Source organism: Taudactylus pleione, unplaced genomic scaffold, assembly GCF_031769625.1.
Source record: "Taudactylus pleione unplaced genomic scaffold, aTauple2 ptg000377l, whole genome shotgun sequence".
In the NCBI taxonomy this organism is placed as follows: domain Eukaryota; kingdom Metazoa; phylum Chordata; class Amphibia; order Anura; family Myobatrachidae; genus Taudactylus; species Taudactylus pleione.
The window spans coordinates 4490043-4500625 of record NW_028284778.1 but is presented as its reverse complement, the minus strand read 5'-3'; positions in this window follow the sequence as shown (position 1 = coordinate 4500625).

Sequence of the window (10583 nt, the reverse complement as noted above, 5' to 3'; positions counted from 1 at the left end):
AGGGGAAGTCCCCAGGATGAAACGCGTGGGGAGAGCTTGCCTTGCCTTTTGAACCTATGAATGTGTCAAACCATATATATATATATATATGGTATATAAATCACCCTAATAACACCTGTATTAGGGCAGAAATAGAGAAAAGGTATAGTCATATGCTGACAGATATTAGCTAGTATCGATGTGGTGAGTCTCTATACGTGCATTCCGCACCAAGAGGGATTAAATGCAGTAAGATCTTTGATTACAGACAATAGTCTTTACAAAGGACCAGAGATTGATTTTTTTTCTGGCCATATTAGAATTTACATTGACCCATAACTATTTTATACATGATGGGAAGTTCTTTCTGCAAACATCGGGATGCGCCATGGGCTCATGTGCAGCCCCGGTGTTTGCTAATGCTTTCATGTTCCAAGTTGAAAAGTCATTATTTTTTTCATCCATTGAAGTGAGCCAGTACATTTTCAAGTACTGGCGCTACATTGATGATTTATTAATTTTTTGAACGGGTACCATAAAAGATTTGGAACTCTTGATAGAGAGACACAATAAGTCTTCCAGTTCAGCTAAACTCATAATGACTACTAGTATTGACAACATACATTTTTTAGATGTCAATTTGAGTATTAAAAACAACAAGATTTACACTAAACTGTATAGTAAAGATACAGGTAGAAACACACTTTTGAAATATGACAGCTGCCATCCCAGATCTACTATATCCAGCTTGCCATATGCACAATTCATTAGAGTTTGCTGTGTTAACAATGATCTGGTTGAAAGAGATATTCAATTGGAACAGATGACTGAAAAATTCCTCAGTAGAGGTTACCCCAAAAAAACAGTAGTTGAAGCTAGGAAGAAAGCTACACAAATAGAGAGGACTGTCTTATTACAAGAAAGAAATGAACAACAATCTAAAAAGGATAGCATTCCATGGGTCAATCGATATACGGATAAAAGTAAAGATATTGATAAACAGGCGAAAAGATTATGGCCTCTAGTTACGACTGATCCACAATTAAAAACTTTAAAAGACAGTCGTTTACTACCTAGTTTCACACGAAACCCAAATTTAAAAAATTTGTTGGTGCGAACTGATCTAACAGATCGCAGTATACCAAGCACAAAATTTTTGATGAGGAAACCAGGTTGCCATAAATGCTTAGAGATTGCGTAACCTGTAGTTTTTTAATTCCTGGTGACAAATTTAATCACCCGTATACAGGTAAATCCTATTTCATCAGGCATTCTCTAACCTGTACCTCAAAATTCGTGGTTTACCTTCTGTCTTGCCCATGTGGCTTGTGCTACGTGGGCAAGACAGAAAGGCAGTTCAAAGAAAGAATGGCCCAACACAGAGAAGCCATTAGGGCGGCTATAACGCAGGGTCACAGTGAACAAGCTGTAGCTCACCATTTTTTAGAAGCCAATCACCCTATGGCCACACTAAGGTATCGCATGATTGACCATGTCCCTTGGCACATTAGAGGAGGTGACAGAGCAAAAAAACTGCTCCAGATTGAAAGACAGTGGATATTTAAATACAGTTAGCCCTTATGGCTTAAATGAATCTTTAAATTTGAGCTGTTTTTTATAAAATTACATATATGGAATGACATATGGGACAGTTAATATGAATCACCAATGACTTTTTAAATCAATGGTCACTATATGGCAGTTGATAACAGTAATAATTTTCTAGAACATCATTCAGATAAATATGTGGCAGTATATCAATGCAATTGCATTTGTAGATATTGACAGTTTATATCTATGTATGCATTAATAACTTTGTCCACTAGATGGAGCAATTGCATTATAAAGTTTATAACATTCATTGTTCATAATGAGTGCCAATCCAGTATATTTAGCATGGTCTTTGAAATTATTGGCGTTTATTTATGTCCAAATAGTAATGTATTTGATGTAAAGCGAATTTGGTTTATTTATATTTTTATTGTGTAGCCCGCTTTTTGCAGACATTTGACACCATTTTAATATGTACAATTGTCACTCCTAGCTGCAATGCTTGTCTTTGGACCCGGCGAGCATCACTTCCGGTCATATGGTGACATGGAAACCGGAAGTAGGACACCGGAGACCAGGACAGCATGCGGCAGGAAATTGCACCTTGACTGTGAGTATAAATCACCTGTATTTTTCATTCATTATTTGTGTCCTGATGACGGGGAATGTACCCCGAAACGTAGATGCGCTAATGCAATAAAGCATTAGCATTTTTTCAAGTCTATTCAGCCTGTGAGTGCTTCCTTCTTGGAAATCTATATATGCAGGGGACGTCCATCATCAGGGTGAGCACCACAGCAAGGAATCATTTGCCCATACCACAGGAGTGCCGGTAACTTGGATTGTGTGTATGTATATTTGTATATGTACGTGTATGAGAAAAAACATATGTCTCATCATTTGGCTAAATATATAAGTTTTTACGTACGGTATATAGACGATATCTTCATGGTGTGGACTGGTGGCGAACAGAATCTCCTTAAACTTGTGGATGATTTGAATACTGGTACAAGTACAATTAAATTTACCATCAGTTTCAGTACACAGAGAATTAGCTATCTTGATGTGTTTGTAGATGTTTCTACTGGTATAATAGAGACTTCTGTTTATTCGAAATTAACAGATAAAAATACTCTTTTAGCCGCAGAGTTTTCACCCTTTACCTCTTAAAAAGGGTTTACCATACTCACAACTTCTCCGTGTGGTACGCATAACTTCCAGTAATAATGATTTAATCAGTGCTTTAAACGAAATGGGCAAAAAATTCATAGCTCGTGGCTATGATCCTAATGAAATTCATGAAGCTGTACAGAAATGTATACAACTTGATAGAACCACGCTTTTGAATAGCAGCAAAACTACCGATAAAAAATCAGAAAGATTGGTTTTCAACACTATTTTTTCTATCAGTTCACCAATTATAAAAAGTGCAGTGCTACGTCATTGGCACATAGTGCAAACGGATCCTCTTCTTGCAGAATGCTGTAAAAATCCACCACTCTTCAGTTATAGAAGAAGTAATAATTTGAAAGACCTCATTACTAAATCTGATATCAGCATCAAGAGCCCTAGAACTTGGCTGTCTTTGAAGAAAGGAGTATTCCGTTGCTCAGGGTGCATTAATTGTAGGTTTTTACTTACTGGTGACCAATTTGAAGACCCCAAGACTAAGAGATTATATCACATCAATTATCGTCTTAACTGCGAAAGCAAATTTGTGGTATATATCATTAAATGCCCATGCAACCATCTTTATATTGGCAAAACAGTTAGAATGCTGAAAGAACGTATTGCGTTACATAGATCTTCTATACGCAAAGCCTTCCAGACTATTGATGGTAATACTCCTCCTGTTGCCAGACATTTCGTTGAGAATAAACATAATCCTCTGGATTTTAAAGTTATGCCTATTGACCACATACCTCCATTTCCAAGAGGCGGAGATCGTAATAAACGTCTGCTTCAGAGTGAAAGTCGTTGGATATATAATCTACAAACACTATCTCCTTCAGGTTTAAACGAAGAACTGAATTTTAATTGCTTTTTGTGATTAAGTTTCGTTAGTACAGCAATATACTTTTTTCTTTTTTTTCTCTTTTTCTTATATATAAGTGTTTAATTGTTTGTTTGTCCTGTATTCTGTCACATAGTGTAAGCACTACTGAGGTCATTACTTTTTGCACCGAGCAAGCTAGTTCAAAGCATTAGTTTTATTGCAGTGTTTATGTGACCGGAATGTCATTTCCGGTCTTTGACACGCAAACTCCATTGGCACGCACGCGTCACTTCCGGGTCCCCGTTGGACGCGGCGGACAGCATGGCCATGGATATGGAAACATGATTAAGGTGTGTTAAACAGGTGCATTTGATTGACCAACAGGTGTGATTCATTTGTGATGGTATATATGGGACAGACAAGCGTTGTGTCAGTTATGCCCCAGGAGGAAGGTGCCGGTGGGCGCCGAAACAGCTGTCGGGCTTCCTCTCACGATGCTGCTATATCGGTTCATGCTGTATGGTCACTGATAAGTACCCTTTTGGATATGCACTACCTAGCACTACTTGGCACTTTTAGTGAACTGATATGATGTTGTTTTTGACGATTTTTTGATATGGAACTATAAAATATTTTTCTGCATTGAACATTGGTGTGCTGGTTATAACATTTTTTGGTTTCTTTTCTATATGCATTATATGACCAAGCACCCAGCATTTTAAAATATTAGTTTGAGTGTGCAGGACTTGCAAAATATTCTGTATATATATATATATAAAATGCATATTTAAGAATCATATACACAACAGTAAAAATAGCTAAGAATAATATAGCTGGTAAAAACCCTCTAAGAAAACATATTGACGATCCCCCCAAAAAATATGAAGTAAAAAAACTATTGTAAATGACTTTTAAAATTCTGATAAAAAACCTTTATAAAAACCACTTGGGCTCAAAGTCCATATTCATTCCTTTGGGGTGAAGGGTCCCCATCTCATAGATTGTTTTCATTTCTGTTTGTGCTAGATTATTATCTATATTTTTTCTCTCTCCAAATTTTATACCCAACACTCTATGGACCCCATTAATAGAGCTATTGTGGTGTTCTTTAAAATGGTGGGATAATGAATGTTTCTCAAACCCCTTTTTTATGTTCCTTACGTGCTCTGACCATCTTTCTTTTAAGGACCGGGTTGTTCGCCCTATGTACTGAAGTCCACATTTGCATTCAATTAAATAAATACAATTAGTACTATTACATGTGATAAATTGTGTAATCTCATATTTAACTCCAGTATGACTGGAGCTATATTGTACTAATTTGTTTGGTTGTGTCAAGTGATTTTTGCACATCTGGCACAATCCACACCGATAAAAACCTTTTGATTTAATCCTATTATTCCTTTTTAAAGGGACTGCACTTTTCACCAATTTATTTCTTAGGTTATCTGCTCTTCTATATATAAAATAGGGTTTCTCTGGGATCAGTGGTTTTAAAATAGGGTCTTTTTGTAAAAGATACCAATACTTCCTTATCAATTTTTCCACTAATTTATATTGTCCGTTAAAAGTGGTAATAAAAAGTACTTTTAATTTCTTTTCATCCATATTCTTAGTTTTAGGAAATAGTAGTATTTCTCTGTCGACTTCTTCCATTTCCTTAACCGGTATTTCCAATTCTTTTCTAGAACCTTTAGCCACAAATTTCTTTTGTAGGGCCTCTACTTGTTCAGAGGAAACTTCCCTCTCAGTACAGTTTCGTCTAACTCACCTAATTTGGCATTTTGGTATATTTTTTAGCCAAACTGGGTGATGGTTACTCCTCATATTGATGTATGCATTGCTATCTGTTGGTTTACTGTAATTTTTAGTATGTATACGATTCTCCTTAATATATATAAGATCTAAAAAAAACAATTTCTGTTTTGCTGTGATTAAATAAAAGCTGAATATTAAAATAATTTTGATTAAGTTTATCAAAAAAGATTTTTAGTTCTCCCCCTTTCCAAATGAAGATAATATCGTCTATAAATCTGTACCACAATGCGATATTCTCTCTATAGTCATTATTTGTCCATATATGGTTTTCTTCCCATAGGCCCATGAATAGATTGGCGTGTGAGGGGGCAAAACGGGTCCCCATGGCGGTCCCTCTTTTTTGTTCATAAAAAGTGCCTTTATGCCAAAAAAAGTTATTGTTTAAAATGAAATGAATACTATCCAGAATAAAATCAATTTTACGCTTACTAATCTCACTTTGATCTAAAAAGAATTTGGTGGCTTCTATACCCTTTGTATGTTCAATAATAGTATAAAGACTACTAACATCTGCTGTTACTAAGATGTAGTTGTCTTGCCATTCTAGATCTTTGATTTTAGTAAGGATGTCCGTGGTGTCCTTAATATATGATTTTAATTTTATTACTTCTGGTTGTAAATGATGGTCTGTAAAGTGTGACAAATTAGAGGTCACTGACGCCATACCGGCCAATATGGGTCTTCCTGGGGGATCATTTAAACTTTTGTGAATTTTTGGTAATACATAAAAAACTGGGAAGGAGGGGTTATCTTTGACAATATATTTGGTTTCATTTTCCGTAATTGTATTGTCTTCTTTATACCTATTTAATAGTTTAACCAAATCTCTCTCAATCCTTTCACTCGGATTAGTTTTCAGGGGTTTGTATGTGGTTCTGTCTGCTGGTTTAATTGTGATCATTTCATTGCTTTCGAGGTTCTTAATTGCTACCCTTTCTTTTCTGTTCATATTACTCTTAATTTTCTGCCATGTAGGTTTAATCTCATCTAACTCTTCACAGACAGCTTTTTGGAAGCTTTCAACAAAACACCCACGATTATATGTAGGATTGAAATTGGATTTAGGTTTAAATATTTCTATTTTGTTGTTTTCAATTTCTATCTGGTTATGAAAATACTTTTTTAGGGATATTTTTCTTACAAATTTTTGATGGTCCACGTAGGTTTGGAATTTATTTAGTTTAGAGGCAGGGGCAAATTTTAATCCCTTCTGTAGGGCTGAGTTTTCCTCTTGGGAGAGTTGGTATGTACTCAGATTATAGATTTGAGTTTCAACCAAGTCTTTATTTTCAGGTACAAATTTCCATGGTTTCTGAGCTGTTTTTATTGGTATTTTTGGCCCCTTTTCCCCTGGATCCCCTTTTGCGATTATTTTTCTTTGTGTCTATTTTCAGAAGTCTCTGTTCCTTTTCCGACTCCTGTCTAAAAAAGTCTGATCATTTAAAATCCTAAATCTATTAGTGGAGCTCCCTTTATCTGAACGGTAATTGTCGGAGTACCATTCATCTTTGATGATATACCGGTCACTGACCTGAGGTGTTCTATGACGTTTCTCATAATTTCTTATTTCAAAAGGTCTTCTATCTTCTAATTTCATTCCATCTTGTTTCCCTATGTGGAATTGATCTTTCATTCCCTCTTTTGTCTTTGTTTCCAATCCACCCTAAATGGAGTTCTATTGCTTTTTCTGAGTGAGGGGGGGGGGTTATTTCACTTATACAATTACAAGGGGTACTAGTATCTCCTTGTGTATATATACTTTCTGCGATTGATTTATTAAATTCAAAACTTCTTGAGACATCTTCCCCATTTATTTCATTATTTCTATCTCTTAAAAACTTTTTTGTTTTCTCAAGATAATCTCGTTTTCTTTTTTCACTATCCTCTCTTTCATCTCTTTTTCTAATTTAAAATATTCTTCATGTTCTCTGCAAGGTTGAATTAATGTAGTTAACCTAGTTAGTTGTTCCTCTATATCACTTAAGTTTTTATTTCTTTCCTGTATAATGAGATGAGTGCAAAAGAGCATTCTTCTAAAATCTTATCCCATTTCAAATAAAATTCCTCACTTTCCTTATTACCTGCTGTTGTTTTTTTAATTTTTAAACCTTTTGGTATCATTCCTTCCGACACATTTTTCTAATGTTGTGGTTTCCCACCATAATCTACTTTCTTTATATAGAGTTGATTCTAATTTTTTCATATTAAACTCCAAATTCTCTTCTGATAATGAGTTTTCCAAATTTTTTTTATATTACCTGATTGGAAAACTGACTTTAATAATAGTCTGCGTTGATCGCAGTATCCCAACATGATGCAGCTCAGATTAGAAGGGTGAACAACTGTGCAAATAGAAAAAAAATGTTGATAATCTGAGCGCTTCACAAATTTGAGGAAAATGCTGCAAGGATACAAGGTGCACACCCACAAGAACACCCCCAAATAGACAGAAAAAGAAATAGGTAAACCTTCCGCAAAAAACTCAATAGGGAATAAACTTCTCAATTAAAGTCTGTTCAATTGACAAGAAATATCACCACCTAATTCAAAGTTCCTGAATTATTTTCTTCCAAATAAATAATATAAATAATAAATCCAATGTCACCATCAATAATCCATTGATCCGGTTAAAAAAGGTTCCTTCACAATAAAATGGTATAGGTAAACGTCTTCTTTCTAGAGTACACTGGTCTGCCCAAAGTCACAAAAGCCACTCTTTTTCCTCTTCAAACACACTAGGATGCCTCTTGTTCCTCAAACATAAAAACAAAGGAAACAGGAAAAATCGCAATAGTGTGATAAAGTAATTTTATTTTCAGTGACAATTAAAAATGATTATGAGGCTGCGTACCAGACATCTGGGTTTATAAAAACACCATCAAGCATTTGAAGAAATAACTGGGTACCTCCTGGGTTCAAGAATAAACCCACTGTGCTTTTAGTCTGGATCTGCTCCTCCTCAAACATCCAACGCGTTTCAGCTTAAAGAAAGCCTTTATCAAGGTGTAATGGGCTAGACCAAATGCTCCTGTTTATATCCCCCCTCCTGTAATTTCATTGGTCCACACTGTCCATGTGTGGTTCATAGGGATAGTTCTTAATCCTTATTCAAATACACTTATACATTTAGTTTGATAAATAACAAATTTAAAAAGTTACCTTTGTGTACCCCATCTGTTCGTTATTATAAAAAGCAAATACCAGATCTTTATTCTTATTTTTGCGTGCATTCTACCGCAATGCGTGTGTGGAACGCATGAACTTCCGGTTACTTCCACCGGAAGTTAACTACAAGAATGTGCGTCGAGGGTCATCTATATTAAAAGGCAATGCGTTCCACCGCGCTGTCTGCGTAGAACGCATACCTCTGTAGTCACCCCTGCCAGAAGTGCCTGCTTAACTCTGCCGATCAGGGGAACAGTACTCCGCCGTGCTCCCTGACTGGAACGCATGTGCTTCCTGTTCTCCCCGCCAGAAGTCCTAATATCCGCCGGGGTCTGCATAGAAGCACAGCGCTCCACTGCGGTAGTCACGTGGGATCCATAAACTTCCGGTGATTGTTACCGGAAGTAAATTCCCCTGATGATCAGACATCTCTTGCGTTCCACATTCATAATTACATTGGAACGCATGTGTCTCAGACCCTGTATTGGATAACATAATATATAATAATACATGTTTTAATCCTAGATTGGCCTATGTATACTAATAGCCAATATCTGTCACATTATTGATGGTATCCAATTTTTTATATTTGATAAGTAGTTTGTTGGAACCCTTACTTTCATTCCCTATTGAGTTTTTTGCATAAGGTTTACCTATTTCTTTTTCTGTCTATTTGGGGGTGTTCTTGTGGGTGTACACCTTGTATCCTTGCAGCATTTTCCTCAAATTCGTGAAGCGCTCAGATTATCAACATTTTTTTCTATTGGCCCATATAGTTGAGTCCCAACAATCTAAAGATGAGAATAAACAATCAGGAAAACCAGCAAAAAATATCAGCATGTAATCCACTGGTAGGCAACATGAAAGGGCATGCCTGGCATCGGTCTCCTCTTGGCTTCATTCAAAAGCTGTCCCACCACAAAAAATAGTCTTCGGTGAGGCACCCCTGGAGATAAGTAAATGTGTGCGAGTTTCTTTTTACACTGATAGTGACTAAGGGAGGGGGAAAGGTTGCGTCTGGGGAATAGAGGGCAGTAGCCAATGGACAGGGTGATGTTAGAGGGGGCAGGCAAGAGGGAGAGGTAAAATAGATGACGGAAATGAGGCAGGTACATGGGGCGAGTTAAAATTACTTAGGCTGTTAAAGAGACAGAATAATGGAATTAGACAGGTGACAGGAATGAAGGTGGTAAAGAAGAGGGGTGAGAGGAATAGAGTAGAGTCAGGTAAAGGAAAGGTGGGTACACACTAAATGATGTCGCCCAATCCTGCTGATCGGGCCTATATATCTTTCACATTGGCCAGTGTGTGTACCCACTATGTGCCCTCCAGAGGGTCATACATCGGGGTCGTTCCGTTGGTCTGCATGTAGGGCCAATAGAACGACCCAGATGCCAATGCTGGCTTAGTGGATGGAGCCAGTGTCCGACATATCGTGCAGTATGTATCAACTGCCCAATATATATTGCGTGGTCAGGCGTCGCATTGCTGGGTACACACATCGGCAAGTGTGTACCCAGCTGAAGACTGGCAAGGGAAAGCGATATGAAGAGAGGGAGGAGGTAAAAATATGGAGGCTGGTGTAGAGGGAGAAAAGCAATATAGGCAGATAAGGCTGTGCACACACTTAAATATTTAGGTTAGTAAACAGGGGGGGAGTAAAAGGAAGTTATGCAGGTAGAGGGTGAGGGAGTGAGGACAAGGCCCCCCCCATAAATAGTTTTTTTTTTATTGGACTTTTTAGGATTGGTTTGGGCTTGTTTTTTACTTATTGGTTGCTTGTTTTTAATTTCAGAGTTGGCAACACTGGTCACCTCTAGTAGATGCACTAACTAAATGTAGAGAAAATATATAAAAGCTTAATGACCTTTAATGATATTAAAAATTTAGTTTGACAATAACGAAGATATTGACAAACCAATTATTCTTAATTAATATAAATAACAATACATTTTATATAATTTATCTAGTTTCAGTACAATGCGCCTTCTAGATGTAACCTACTTTTCTTCTAGTGTTAGATTGGAACCAGAAGTGTACCACCTACAAACATCAATTTTATTCATATTTAACT